Raw genomic sequence first — 14,333 nt, 5'->3', positions numbered from 1 at the left:
GAAAGAAAGAAAGAAAGAAAGAAAGAAAGAAAGAAAGAAAGAAAGAAAGAAGGAAGGAAGGAAGGAAGGAAGGAAGGAAGGAAGGGAGAGAAAGAAAGGGAGGAAGAGAGAATGGGAGGGAGGGAAGGAAGAAGGAAGTGAGAAAGAAAGGAAGGAAGAAGCAATTAAATAATGAAGAGAGACTTTGAATAGATATTTCTGCAAAGAAAATATACAAATGGCCAATAAGTAAATGGAAAGCTGCTTGCCCACTAGGGTGGCTGTAATCAAAAAGATAGAAACAAACAAGTATTGACAAGAATGTAGAGAACTTGGAATTTCATGCATTGAGGGTGGGAGTGTAACATGGGTCAGCCACTTTGCAGAACAGTTTGGCAGTTCTTCAAAATATTAAATAGGAAATTACCATATGATTTAGCAATCCTACTCCTAGGTATACACACCCAAGAGAAATGATTACCTATGTTTACACAAAAACTTGTATGCAGATGTTCATAGCAGCATTATTCATAATTGTCAATAGTGGAAACAACCCAAACACCCGTCTACTGATGAATAGATAAATAAAATGTAGTATGTATATCTATATACTTGAATGCTATTTGGCAATAAAAAGTGATGTAGCATTGATAGAAGCTACAACATGGGTGAACCTTGAAAATGTATATTATGCTAAGTAAAAGAAGCCAGTTACAAAAGAAAATATTTTGTATGATTCCGCATGTACAGAATAGATCAATCCACAGACAGAAAATAAATTAGTAGTTTTCTAATAGCTGGCTGGAGAGGGGGGATAAAAGTGACTGCTAGCAAGTACAAGGTTTTATTTGAGTTCATAGGGGTAGTGTAAGGAAGATGTTCTCACATTGCTTGTAGTGATGGTTGCACTCAGAAAATATTGTAAAATATTGAATTGTATGCTTTAAATGAATTAGTTGTATGGTATGGTGGGATTATTCAATGCACTACATGCATGAAAATTTAAGTAGTGGAAATTGCATAAGTCAGAATCACTGGTTTGAATCTTTTCTACCATTAACTGGCTGTGAGATTTGGGGCAAAATGCTTAAACCTGTGAACCCCAGGATTCTCATTGGAGGTTAAAACAGTGATAATGATTCCTATTTCATAAAGTAATATGGGGATTAGAAATTATGCATATAAAGTACCTACATACCCTGACTTGGAAATACAGAATATTTGAAAAATGGTAATTAAAAAAAAAATAACTTGCCCAAAGTAAAATTTGAAATATAAAATGTGGATCAAGTCTTTAAATTCAGTGTCTCTTATTTTAAAAACCCTTTGCCACAGATTTTATTCTCCTGATAAATGTGGAACTGCATTAAAATGTTAAATCTACTAAGGCACTGTTCAGACACGATCCTTTTAAGTAAAGTATGTTTATATATTTATATTAATATTAGTTATGGTTTGTGGTTATTCCATTTAGGATAAGTTGCTAATGGCCTCTGACTACACTTTTGCATAAACAGGGCAAAGAGCCTATCATATGTAACCCAAATGGAGGGCTTCCAGAACCACAATCCATGAACTATTCTAAGGAATCTCCTACAAGGAAAGTATACAATAAAATGGTGATTAAAAATAATAATTAAAGCAAAAACACAGGTTTTAAAACAGAATTTGTATTATCCTATTATATCTTAAGTTAGGAAGTTTTAAAAATACGTTTGTTCAGTTATAATTAAGGAAATTATTAGTTATTCATTAGTAATATTTGAGACAATTGAATTCAACTGCCAATTGTTTTGGGACATTTGTAATGATTTCATTGATATTCTTCTGAATATGTATAGTTTATAATTTTGTTAATCAAACCACTTTACAACTTATTTTTCTTCATATTCTCATTAAAAAAACACATCCTTGAATTTCAAGATTCAGTAAAAACAGATTTTATTTAATAATGTGCCTTTTCACACATTGAAATATCTTATGGCTGTTAAAATGAACTAAATCAACATGTATCAAGAAGGATAAGATTCAGAAACTTGAGTGACACAAGTTGTGAAAGGAATTACATATATTTAATAAGAAACTGGCAATGCTACATATTCCTTATGTTTATAAAACTTGTGTACTAAAAATAAGAAGCATGAATGATATCGGGCCCACTGATACCACAGTAATAATGACCTCTGAGGAGGTTAGGTGGAGAAAGGACTGAGGGTGTATAAAACTTCAGCTGTTAACATTTTATTTGACAGGGAGAAAGCTAGAGAGGGAAAGAAAAAGGTTTGAAGCAAATATAGCAAAATATTAACTTCTTTCTGCTATAGTGTTTTCTGTGTACTTTATACACATGATCATTTTAAAAGTGTGACACTGATTTAGCCATCAAATCAAGGCAAATCTGCCGTCACAGTTCCTATCTATTGAAAACAAAACAAGCAAAAGCAAAACAAACAAACAAAATGTGTAACAGTACCAACTCAAACAAAAAATATTTCTTCTTGTGTTAAAAAGATCATCAATACATTGATCCAAATCCTTCTGTGCATTTTTAGAGTAAGAGAAAAGTGCCACAATGTTCACAATCCTTTTGTTCGGTCTTCCTCCTCTTTCCCCATGTATGCATTCTTACTCTTACATTGAGCAAAAGCTGACCTAGGACAAGCCAAGGCACCAATAACACTGATATCAGACAGGGCCCTGATTCAGGCCACATGGAGCTCAGCATTCAGAACTTGGTGTGGTTAGTGGACTGAGCTGCTTTATCCATCCCTTCTAGAGCGTGTGCATGGGTCTTCCCACAAACAATGCTGCAGAACTTCATCTGTGGATATGATGCTACCACAGAACGAAGGATTTGAGATTTTGTTTAAAAAAAAAAAATGAAGGAGGGCTGAGCTGAGCAAAATGGGAAAGTGAAGAGGTTTTGCCAGTTTGGGACTTTGACAGTACTATGGACTCAATGTATGTGTTCCCACCAAATTCATATGTTGAAACCCTACCCACAAATGTGATGGTATTAGGAGGTGGGGTTTTTGGAGGTAATTAGGATTAGATGAGGTCATGAGGTGGAGCTCTCATGAATGGAATTAGTGTCAGTCTAGGAGTCAGAAAGAGAGTTAGCTTCCTCTCTCTGCTCCCTGCCATGTGAGGACATACAATGCAACCTGGGAGAGGGCTGTCACCAGAACCCAACCATTCTGCCACCCTGACCTTGCACCTCCACCCTCCAGAACTGTGAGAAATAAATTTCTGTTGTTTGTAAATCACCCCATCAATGGTATCTTTGTTACAGCAGCCCTAGCTAAGTCAGGAAGTATAGGAAATATAACACTAACTATAATCTCTTAATAATAATCTCAAATAATTTCAACCAAATGTCTTTCTGCATAGAACTAAATTAAAGAATGAAGTTTATATTGCTCTAAATCCATTTAAATTGACTTGGAGAATCATGCTCAGAACAAAAACTATTAAAGGAAGGTAGATTATAGAATTCCTATTCATTTAAAAATAAAAATAATAAATTACTGATTATGTCATAAGGTGTAACATCCACCTTCCTGTTACAATATTCAGGTGGCAAAGCTAATAGAAGGCTGTGTCTTTTCACTTAGGCAATAATCCTGCAATTGGGAAAATAATTCTAACTGCTGAGAACGTACATCTGAATTATGATTTAATGGATGATACAGCTAAGACTATTTGCAACTTCTGAATTTCCACAGTTAGTTTTAACAAAGAAGAATTTGATCAAATTAAGACTATCAAATGTATTTTACACCCTTTATTTAAAAATACTTGCCTGCATTTTTTTGGTATATTGATGCTATGCAGAAACAGGTGCCCAAATTATTTCCTTAATTAGCTGCTCAGCTGTATATATTTAGTTTACATAAATATATATAGTGTTATATTGGGATATATATAGTTTACTTAGTATAGTTTTTGGATGACTAATTTGCTTTTGTAATTTGCTATATGTTTCAGTAAGGTAACAGTCTTGATTTTTTAAAAATCTTGGTTTGATTAGCATTTGCAGTAAAGTTCTAATCTCATTGAGCAGTTTTATACTGTAAAAGATAGTATTACTTAATAACTAAAATAAACCTAATGACATTTTGAGACTAGTCACAATACCTGATTTAGAATGACCTTGGATTAATTAATTTGCACATTTTCTATTTTTCTATGTCTGCTAAAAGTTAACCTCGTCTTAAGGAAGTGGGAAGAAAAGTGAGGAAAGCACAGAGGTATAGGTTGGCCACTTGGGTCCTTGGGGAAGTCTACTGAGCTAATGAAAATGTTTGCTAAGCCACCTCTAATTTTCTTTAGAATTGCTTTTAACGATGCTTTCTTGAACTACTCTCTGTCAAACTTAACATTTTGGAAGAAAATTTTAAGGCTATTTTCTGAGGATTTTAACCTCCTCCCCCCAATCATCCCTTCCTTTTAATTTAGCAAAAACATCATAGCTTATATAATACAAAATATACCTAATAAGCTTATGAGTTCTAGATCACTGTTACTATTGTAATATTTTTCTTTGCTTTTTTTTCTCTGAAGAATCTTTAAGAGCACACATACACATAATTTGATAATTTTTCCAATGGATTTTTAACTTTTTACATTACAGTCTAAGATAAGTTTTCTGTTAACATGAATTTAAATTTTATATTTTATATCACTTTCTATTTAGGATTAATAAATATTAGATTTAAAATTGTACCACCAAAGGACATTGAGACAAACATGGCAGAAAGGAACTCAATCTACCTCTGCACATTAACTGACTGACTCTGATATTACGCTCCACTTTCCCACCAATTGGCTCTCTCAAAGTTTCTCAAACATACCAGTTCTTTCCAGTTTCAGGCCTTTTGCATTTTCTCTTCCCTCTGCTTGGAATGCTCTTCACGAGGCTCTATAACCACATTAACTCATCACTTCACATAGCAGCCTCCATCAACATTTATATCTCACTTAAAATGCCACTTCTTTGGAGAAGACATCTACAACCTCCTGTCACTTGTAACTTTCTGAAATTATTTATTTCTTCATCTGCTTATTGTATACCTTTCCTCTCCTTCAAAGCCCCCTCCTCCATCCAACTAGAGTAAACTTAAGGAAAGAAAGGATCCTGACCCTTATTCACCACTGTTTCTAATAACTAGACAGTGCTTGACACATATCAAGAGCACAATAAATATTGTTGATTCATGGAATAATATTTTAAAAGGAATAGATTATTATATTAAATGTACTTAAATATTACCTCTTTTGCTTTATTACTCATAATAATTTTTTCTAGCTTGCTCCTATATTTCTCCTATATAAATGTAAATTTAAGCAGGTATTTAGAACCAACAGATGATGTTATAGAGATTCTGCTCTGTTTACATTATAGTCACGGAGACAAAAGATCAGATAATACATTATATTTTCCTTAAAATTACACCAGCTAAAGTCAAATGTGAGACTAGAACTTTGCTATCAGTCTTTTGTTGTTTTCATAAAACATGTGGAAATGTAGTTAAAATGCTAAATGAATCCTTCAACCTGTTTTGAAAAGAGAAAAGTTGAGTAGTAAAATTGGTACTGGATTCCAAAGAACTTACTTTCATTCTCTGCTGCATCTCCTACTAGAAGTGTAATCCTGACATATTTAACTATTCTGAGATTCAGATGCTGTAAATTGAAATCAAAACACTGCTTTGAGGCTTAAGTAAGAACATATATTCAAAGAGCCTGGTAGAGACCCTGATAATTAATAGTCTCCCAATGTATGGTATTTTGCTGTCATCCTGTTAACTAGTGAGGTAATCAGTATGGCTCTTATGATTCTAGCTGATTGGCATCAGGAATTGCAAAGGTTCTCCTTCCAAATCTCTTCCCTACTACAAAACTGAGAACATTACCTATCGCTGCCTCAGGTTATGCCATTTACACACTCACAGTTACCTCCATTGCTTCATTATAGCAACACAAAGTCATTAAATTAAAAAGAAGTAGAACGTATAAAGATTATTGTTCATTAATTACTTCAATTCTTGTTATTTAGCACTTTGTTTTTGCCTCATTAAATTTCAATCAAAACTACAGCTGAAGGGGAGAAAAGGTAGTGGTTCCCACTGTATGGGAAACTGGAGGAGGCTACCTGAGGAAAGCCTCTCTTCTCTGGTTGCCTGAAAAAAGATTCTGAGAGTCAGGAGGAACAATTCTCCTCCTTCATCCGAGGGAACTTGGTGGTGCCTATAGTGTCAGCTCTTCTTCAATCTTCTCGACCTTTAAACCTCCATTAAATGCTGCTAAGTATCGAGTAAAACCCAAATCTTACAGAGAGAGTTATGAGAACATCATCACCTGATAAATTACTTCCTAATTATGCAATACTACTATTGTCTCTTTGTTGAACCGGTAAAATATATGGCTGAAATAGAGATGAATTAAAGTGCAGAACCAGTGAATCTAAAAGGTATGATAATACGTTCACTAATATACCACAAAGATCTCCCTAAACTTTTATTAAATGTAATGCAAGATTCAAAAAAATAAATAAAAAATAAAAGGTATGATATTCAATATGAGCTTCTGAATTTCTGCATGAGGTAAGAGTTCTTAAACTGTATATAAATACTTAGAAGAAAAAGGAGGGTTTTATGTTTTCTGCTAAAGTCCAGAATATTCATAACCTTCTTCCTCTTAAATGCCCATATCACTTTTTGCTTATAAGATCATGTGTGATGTTCACAAGTGGCAAGAAACACAGTGGCAGGGAGACTGCCATTAGCTGGTAAAGCACAGTTTCTCTGAATTCACGGCTCATGAAATAAGAGTGGTTTTAAGTTGAGAAAGAAAAGGATCAACCAAGCACTGTAGGTAATGATTTAGCACAATTTACTTGGGACGTATTTAATAAAAAATGGCAGTGGTATAATTTTGCTTTTTGGGTACTTAATGTGTGGACTTTGAAGTCCTCCAGCTGCCCCCTAAGTCCAGCATCCAGCTGCTGGGCTGCAACCAGGAAGCATTCGAAGACCACTGCTTCAATTAGCTCCTCACTACTTAGAACAGGTACTTATTGCCAGTAGTGATGTTAATCAACAAATGAGTCAATTAAAGAAGTAATTAAAGTGTAAAACAGCAGGATGGGGACTTGCTTTTAAAAGACGCGGTAATACTTAAGGTTAAGTCAAGTCAGCTTACTTACAATGCATCAGGTCTGCCTAAAAGAAAATCTTCATGTGTCTCCTCTAGCTGGTGAATTCTGCTAAATCAGTTGACATAATCAGTATGGCTGTTAACTATGGCCATAAAATCAGTGGAAAACATAATCATTTTTTTTGTTTTAATTCTCTATAAGGGCCATTTTGTGTTAGGAACTGAACGGTATGTTAGGGAAAGAATAACAGATTTAAAGTGTCCATTGTTTTAATAATGGTGCCAAGATTATGTGGATCAATTGTGCATTTAAACAACTTTTCTTGTAGCACTGTACAGAACAGTAAATGCCCATAAACTGTATTCTGACATCTGCGTGCTCTTTCAATAATTTTTACGTTTGATATTTATTATATCTCTGAGGCATTTTTTTAATTTGAGCAAAATTTTGAAATTATAATGAAATCAATGGAACTATATGATTAAAGGCACAAGTGCTCAATAAGATGCACATTTTTCAAGAATGTATATTTGTGATCACATTTATCAACATAATACACTACAACTTAGAGACTGGAGATGTTCTTATGCTAGTTCCAAAGATGATTTAGACCAAGTGAAATTAGTCCACATATTATATTAGGAGGAGCACTTTTATTCGATGTCTTCATTAATTCATATAAAGAAAGTGGTTACATATTATTATCCCTCTTTTCAGATTAAGAAATCTGGGGTATAGGGCAATCATGCACCTTGCTCAAGTTCACAGAATTTATAACTGGTGTAACAAGAGCTCATCCACTGACTTCAAATTACTTGCATATATTATTAATCACTGGATTTGGGTGATAGCAAAAAACCAAAACTGTTATTGTGAAGAAATTTTAACTTTTAAAAATATTGTTAATACCTTGTAGCGAAGGATAATTTTAATAAGGCAGATAATTTACTCACCCCTTTCTGTCTAAGTAGAATAAAGAAACAGATGTGTTTGAAATTCCTTTACCAGCTGATGTTATTTTAGTAGGCCTGGTGGAATATGTCAAGATTTCAGTCTTTTCTGGAGATCAATACTGAATCTATATTACATTTGGCTATTATAGTGACCTTCCTCTTGGCATTGTCTCTCCCCTTAACTATGATACAGTTATTTCTATCTGTAAATCACTTTAATACTCAAGTGATATTTTGTACATAATCACAAGGCATATGGGAATAACTAGACAAGTCCCAGCATAGTCCAGAGCAGTGGTTATCAAATTTAGTGTGCAGCAGGGTCATCTGGGATGCTGGTTAAAACAGATTGCTCAGCTCACCTCCAGGGTTTCTGAGTTAGTAGGTCTGGAATGAGGTTTCAAAATTTACCTCTTTAACAAGTTCTTAGGTGATGCTGATGCTGCTGGTCTGGATACCACACTTTGAGAAACACTGGTGTGGAAAAAAGAGCAAATTCTTTGGAAATGGAGTGTCCCGGGGTGAATCCCATACTTGCTACTTCACTATATGTATAATTTGGGGCAAGGTACTTTAGTTCTATAAGTCCCAGTTAATTTATTGTAAAAATATAAATCTACCTCACCATCTTCTTGGGAAATTGAAATCAGTCGACGCATAATACATGGCATTTCATAGGCATTCATATAATCTCTTTTGAAGTGCTTTCTTTAGTGATTTATAAAAATATTTTTGTTCTATTAAGTATACTCACTGATTGTCCATTAGCCTGCATTTTCCTTTTTTAAAGTTTGTCATGCTTATTTTTGTCTTATTTTATTAACCTTTTCTAACTGATGGTCAAAATCAATATTTCCCTTGTGTTTTCTTCTTTTTCTTTTTTTTTTTATTGGAGTATAGTTGCTTTACAATATTGTGTTAGTTTATACTGTACAGCAAAGTGACTCAGCTATATGTATACATATATCTCCTCTTTTTTGGATTTCCTTCTCATTTAGGTCCCCACAGAGCATTGAGTAGAGTTCCCTGTGCTATACAGTAGGTTCTCATTAGTTATCTATTTCATACATAGTATCAATAGTGTATATATGTCAATCCCAATCTCCCAATTCATCCCACCTTGTATTTTCTTTTTATGTGTTCACTAAAGAAGGCCTTTGTCTCAATATCAGATACATATTTCATCATATTGTCTTCTAGTTAATTTCTGTTTTGATATTTAATCTTCTGATGGTGTGTAGGTAATGTGGTGTGAGTGTGTGTGTGTGTGTGTGTGTGTGTAGAGAGAGAGAAAGGGAGAGAGAGATAAAGAGAACTCAAACCCAAATAAATGCTTAACTCAATTGAGTCAGTGTCCGATATTAAAGGTCTAACAGAAGAAAAGGTATGCCCATTTCTGGCAAAAATAGTACTTACTGCAGTCCTTATCAAATTTCTACAAATGACATTTAGCATTCAATCAAGAAGTACAAGGCACACCTTTGAAAGAAGGAAGAAAGGAAAGAAGCAAGGAAGGCAGGAAGGAGGAGGGAGGGAAGGAAGCAGGGAGGGAGAGAGGGAGAGAGAAAGGGAAAAAAAATAGAAAATACAATTCACTGTCAAGAGATGAAGCAACCCATCTTATGAGGCTTAGCAATGGCCCAAATATTGAATCTATCACACAGGGATTTTAAAATAACTATGAATAATATATTTTTTAAATGTTGTGAAAATGTAGAGGAAAATAAGAGGCATTTCAACAGTGATATGAAACTACTGAAAGAGCTAAATATAAAGATCACCATAGCAAAGGTGAAGAAATCCATTAAAGGGCTCATCTACTGACAGGGCATGGCCAAACGTGAACCAATAACTTAGATCAAAAAGTTATCTAAAGTGAAACATGAAGATGATGAACAGTGTAAAAAAAACAAAAACAGTGCATCCGAGAACTGTGAGACATTATAAATCAGTCTAAAATGCATGTCATTGGAGTTACAGAAGAGAGAGGGGAAAAGTAGAAGAAATATTTGAAGAAGCCATAGATGACCATTTTCCAAAATTAATGAAAGAAAATAAACCATGCATTCAAGAGCATGAAACAACCCTAAGCAGAATGAATAACAACAAAAACAACAACAACAGAATAGTAACATCATAGTCAAACTGCTAAAAGGCAGCCAGAGAGGGTTAGGGGGATGGGAAACATTACATCAAACATTACAGAGAAGCAAAGATAAGAATAAGAGAAAACTTCTTATCAAATGATGTAAGCCAGAAAACAATGGAATGAGATCTTTAAAGTACTGAAAGAAAGAAAACCATCAAGTCAGGATTCTATACCCAGCAAAAAATACCATTCTAAAATGAAGCCAGGGACTTCCCTGGTGGTCCAGTGGTTAAGACTTTACCCTCCAATACTGGCGGTGTGGGTCTGACCCCTGGCTGGGGAGCTAAGATCCCACATGCCTTGGGGCCAAAAAAAAAACAAAACATAAGCAATATTGTAACAAACTCAATAAAGACTTTAGAACTGGTCCACATCAAAAATAAATAAATAAATAAATAAAATGAAGTCAAATGAAAGACTTCTTTAAATAAACAAAAGCTGTGTGGAAATATTTCCAGCAGAATGTGCTACAAGACATGTTAAAGAATGTTTTAGGGCAGAAGCAGTATGATTTCAGATTAAAATCTTGATCTGTGCTAAGAAATTAAGAAAATGAAAGTAAATAGAATATTTCCTTAGATTGAACTGCTTCAAAAGCATTTGTCGGGTTTCCCTGGTGGCACAGTGGTTGAGAGTCCACCTGCCAATGCAGGAGACACGGGTTCGTGACCCGGTCCGGGAAGAGCCATCGCCGCTGAGCCTGCGCATCCGGAAACTGTGCTCCGCAACAGGAGAGGACACAACAGTGAGAGGCCCATGTACTGCAAAATAAAAAAATTAAAAAAAGCATTTGTCTAATGCAAAAGTAGTAGTAATGTACTATGGGGTTTATACAGTGCTTAGAATTAAAATGTATGATAACAGTAACAAATATGGGAAAACAAAAACAATACGTTTCTAAATTTACTGTATGTGAAGTGGTATAACAGATTAATATGTATGTCTTTATATATTATGTATATATATCACCTATAACATTACATGTCTATTCATGATGTTAAAACCTACTAGAATGTTCACTAAACTTATTTTGGTATCTTAATAAAACTGGAAGAAAAAAATAAAATCTACCAGATATTGACTTCCTTATTTTCTTTTGAAACATTACTTTTCTGAAAAGTGTGCATTAAATTCTTATATATGACATATTATTGCTTTGATTCAGTTTTCAATTGAAATTTTATTTCAAATTTTATTCCAATTCATATTATTATTTTGTTATTAAACAAATGTTTAAACATTATACATGCCATATTCATTCTTTTGCTGATTAAATCTCATATTTAAAACTTCAAGCTCATTTTCCATATTATTTTCTTCAGCATGTTAATATTTACCTCTTTTCTCAAATAAGCAAAAACTATGATTCATAATGACCTCTTTTTTCCCCTTTTATCTACTTCTACCCCCACCCCACCCCCACATGGTTCCTTCTAAAGTATGAATTCTGAGTTGTTATAGTTGATTCTTTTTACATTTTTAAAACCAATTCTTACTTCAACAACAATAACCTTTCTGAATTGGCAGTCCACCATTCTTCATTATACCTACTGCTCCTCTTAGGAGTACATTTTTAAAATGCTTTCAAAGAGGGTCTTTATGCAGAAACTTTTATATACATATGTCCCTCAAAATGTATTTAACACTTGCCTTTTAATGGTTATTTTTCTGGCTATAAAATTCTAGGTTCCAAGTTATTTTGCTTCGATATTTTAAAAATATTCAAATATCTTGGCTTTTATTACTACTGTTCAGGAATCTGCTTTCTTTCTAGGAAATTCCTTCTGCAGAAATAATTTCCAAATTTCACCATAAGGGCCTGGATTGTCTTTTCTTTTCTTTTTTTTTCTTAGATATCTTGTTTTATACCCTATGCATCCTTTATAGCTGATATCTTAAATTTTTTTTTCATTTTTATGCCATTTCATTATGATTTCTTCAATTATTTCCTATCCTATCATTCACTATTTTTTGTTTCATTCAGCTTTTCTAATTATAGTTTCTCTTTTAACTCTTTTAGTTTTTGGCAAGTCATTTCACTTGATTTTTTTCAGCTCACATATTTTGCCATTTGACTATTCAAACTAGCTGTTGAGTTCCTTATTTCAATAATTATTTTTAATACCCATATCTCTGCTTGTATCATCTTTAAAGTTACCTAATGCCATTCTATGTTTTTCTTTGAGGATATTTGCTGTTTTAAATACCTGTCTTTTCGGCCTGCCCCATTAACTCAGTTTTCTCTGTGGTACATTAATTAGTGCTCTCCTACTTTTATAATCTTTGTGATCCTGAGATGTCTTAATAATGCACTTTATGATTTCATACTACCCTGGAAGTATTAAGCTAGATATATGCTTTGTAATACCAAATGTTGGGATAAGGGTAGGAACCTAAGCTTTGGACTTGTTCCTTCTAGGAGAGTTAAGGAAATAAATGGGTATGGAGAACCTCAAGGCAAAGACCACTGTTATTATAATGTGTATTTTACCTCTTCTCTCTTATACCCCATCAGTTGGTCGGGCTCCATGGGAAACCTCCCAGTGTCTTTTCCCCAGCTGCAGATATTTCCAAGATCTGCTTCTATGTGTTGTAATTATCTAGCACATGGTACAGAATGAACATTTGTAGGAGAAGGTACTCAGAGGCTGGCCTCTTTTTGTGTTCCTAGTAACATTTCCCCTAGCTGGGTTTCAGGAATGGCCTGCTGCATCTTTAGCAGCAATTCTGGGCTAGCATGACTGTTTGCTCTATGGTAGAATGGGACTAGCAGTATCTCGACCCATAGGAGCAGAGCCAGGGTCATGACTAGCAAGCTCTTCCCCCAGTTTATATTCTGCTCTAGACACCTACTTGCTCTCTGTTTGATGCCATCATTGCCACTAGTACAGAGGGACCTACCTTACTTCTATCTTCCTTGAGGATTTTCACACTAACGTGTGATTTGCATGTTAATGACTGCTCCACACAAATATTTTTGAAAAGTCTGTTTTTGAGAGTTTAATATGATTGGGAACCCTTAGTTTTATAATCTACAAAGAAATACTTTCTTAATTTTCTAGAAAGAATGACAAGTGAAGAAAGACAAACATCATTGTGGCATTTTTTTTCCAAACAAGCACACATATGCACACACACAATTCTATTATCCTCAGTGTTACAGTGGGCAATTGTGTTATTAAGCTTAAGTTGTAAATCTCAAGTGTTTTGAATAAGAAAATCATTAATAACTTCTACTATCGACACATGGAATCCCTAGACCATTTCCTTTTAAAATATTACAAATAACATTGTTCAATTTAAATTAAGGACTACATATTTAATATCTTTAATCACTTTTGAACTACCTAACTCCAATTGTTAATTTAATGTTTAATGGGCATTTTAGATTTTTAATCAAGATTTCTATCATTTTTAACATACAATATAAAGTCTTCAATCTATATGTTTAGTGGTACCTTTTGAAATTATCTTTGAATAATCAAAAAAGTTTTGTTATCAAAGCAAAACTTATCAGATTTAATATAAAAACCAGATTTAATTGAGGAATGAGATACCCTAAGAGTGCCCTTAGCTTGACTGGGATACCATTGATGTTTTAAACCCAAGATAGCTGAGGTTTTGAATTATTCAACTTTTGAAAAACTTTACATATATATTGAATATATAAATATATATTATCATTAGATATATAAATTTTAAATTATATCCTTGCGTACGTTTAAAGGGTGCTTCATGTTAACATACAAAATATATTTTCTCCTGGCTTATGAAAATAGTTTTATGTTCATGCAAATTATATTTGCACACTTTTTAGAAAAAAAAAACCCGAATCCTTTTCTTTGATTTATAAATAACCATTGTTTGTGACTTTGTTATGATTTTTTCCCAGTTAATTTAAATAGAAATAAATAGGTAGAGGTGAAAAGAGAACTGAGCTCCCTGATACTTAGAGTTTTATTACATCTTGTGGATGTAGCTTAGTTGTGATTGTTCTCTCAATGGGAGGGAAAATAAAAAACAAGAATTCTCTCCTCTCACAGAGATGTGCTAAGTGAAACGTGCTAAGAGATGTGGTAAAGAATACTAAGGA

The sequence above is a fragment of the Aethalodelphis obliquidens genome, unplaced genomic scaffold (assembly GCF_003676395.1).
Source record: "Aethalodelphis obliquidens isolate GAN/ISIS:26980383/991018 unplaced genomic scaffold, ASM367639v1 scaffold2, whole genome shotgun sequence".
NCBI classification, from domain to species: Eukaryota; Metazoa; Chordata; class Mammalia; order Artiodactyla; family Delphinidae; genus Aethalodelphis; species Aethalodelphis obliquidens.
Note: the sequence above shows the minus strand (reverse complement) of the source record.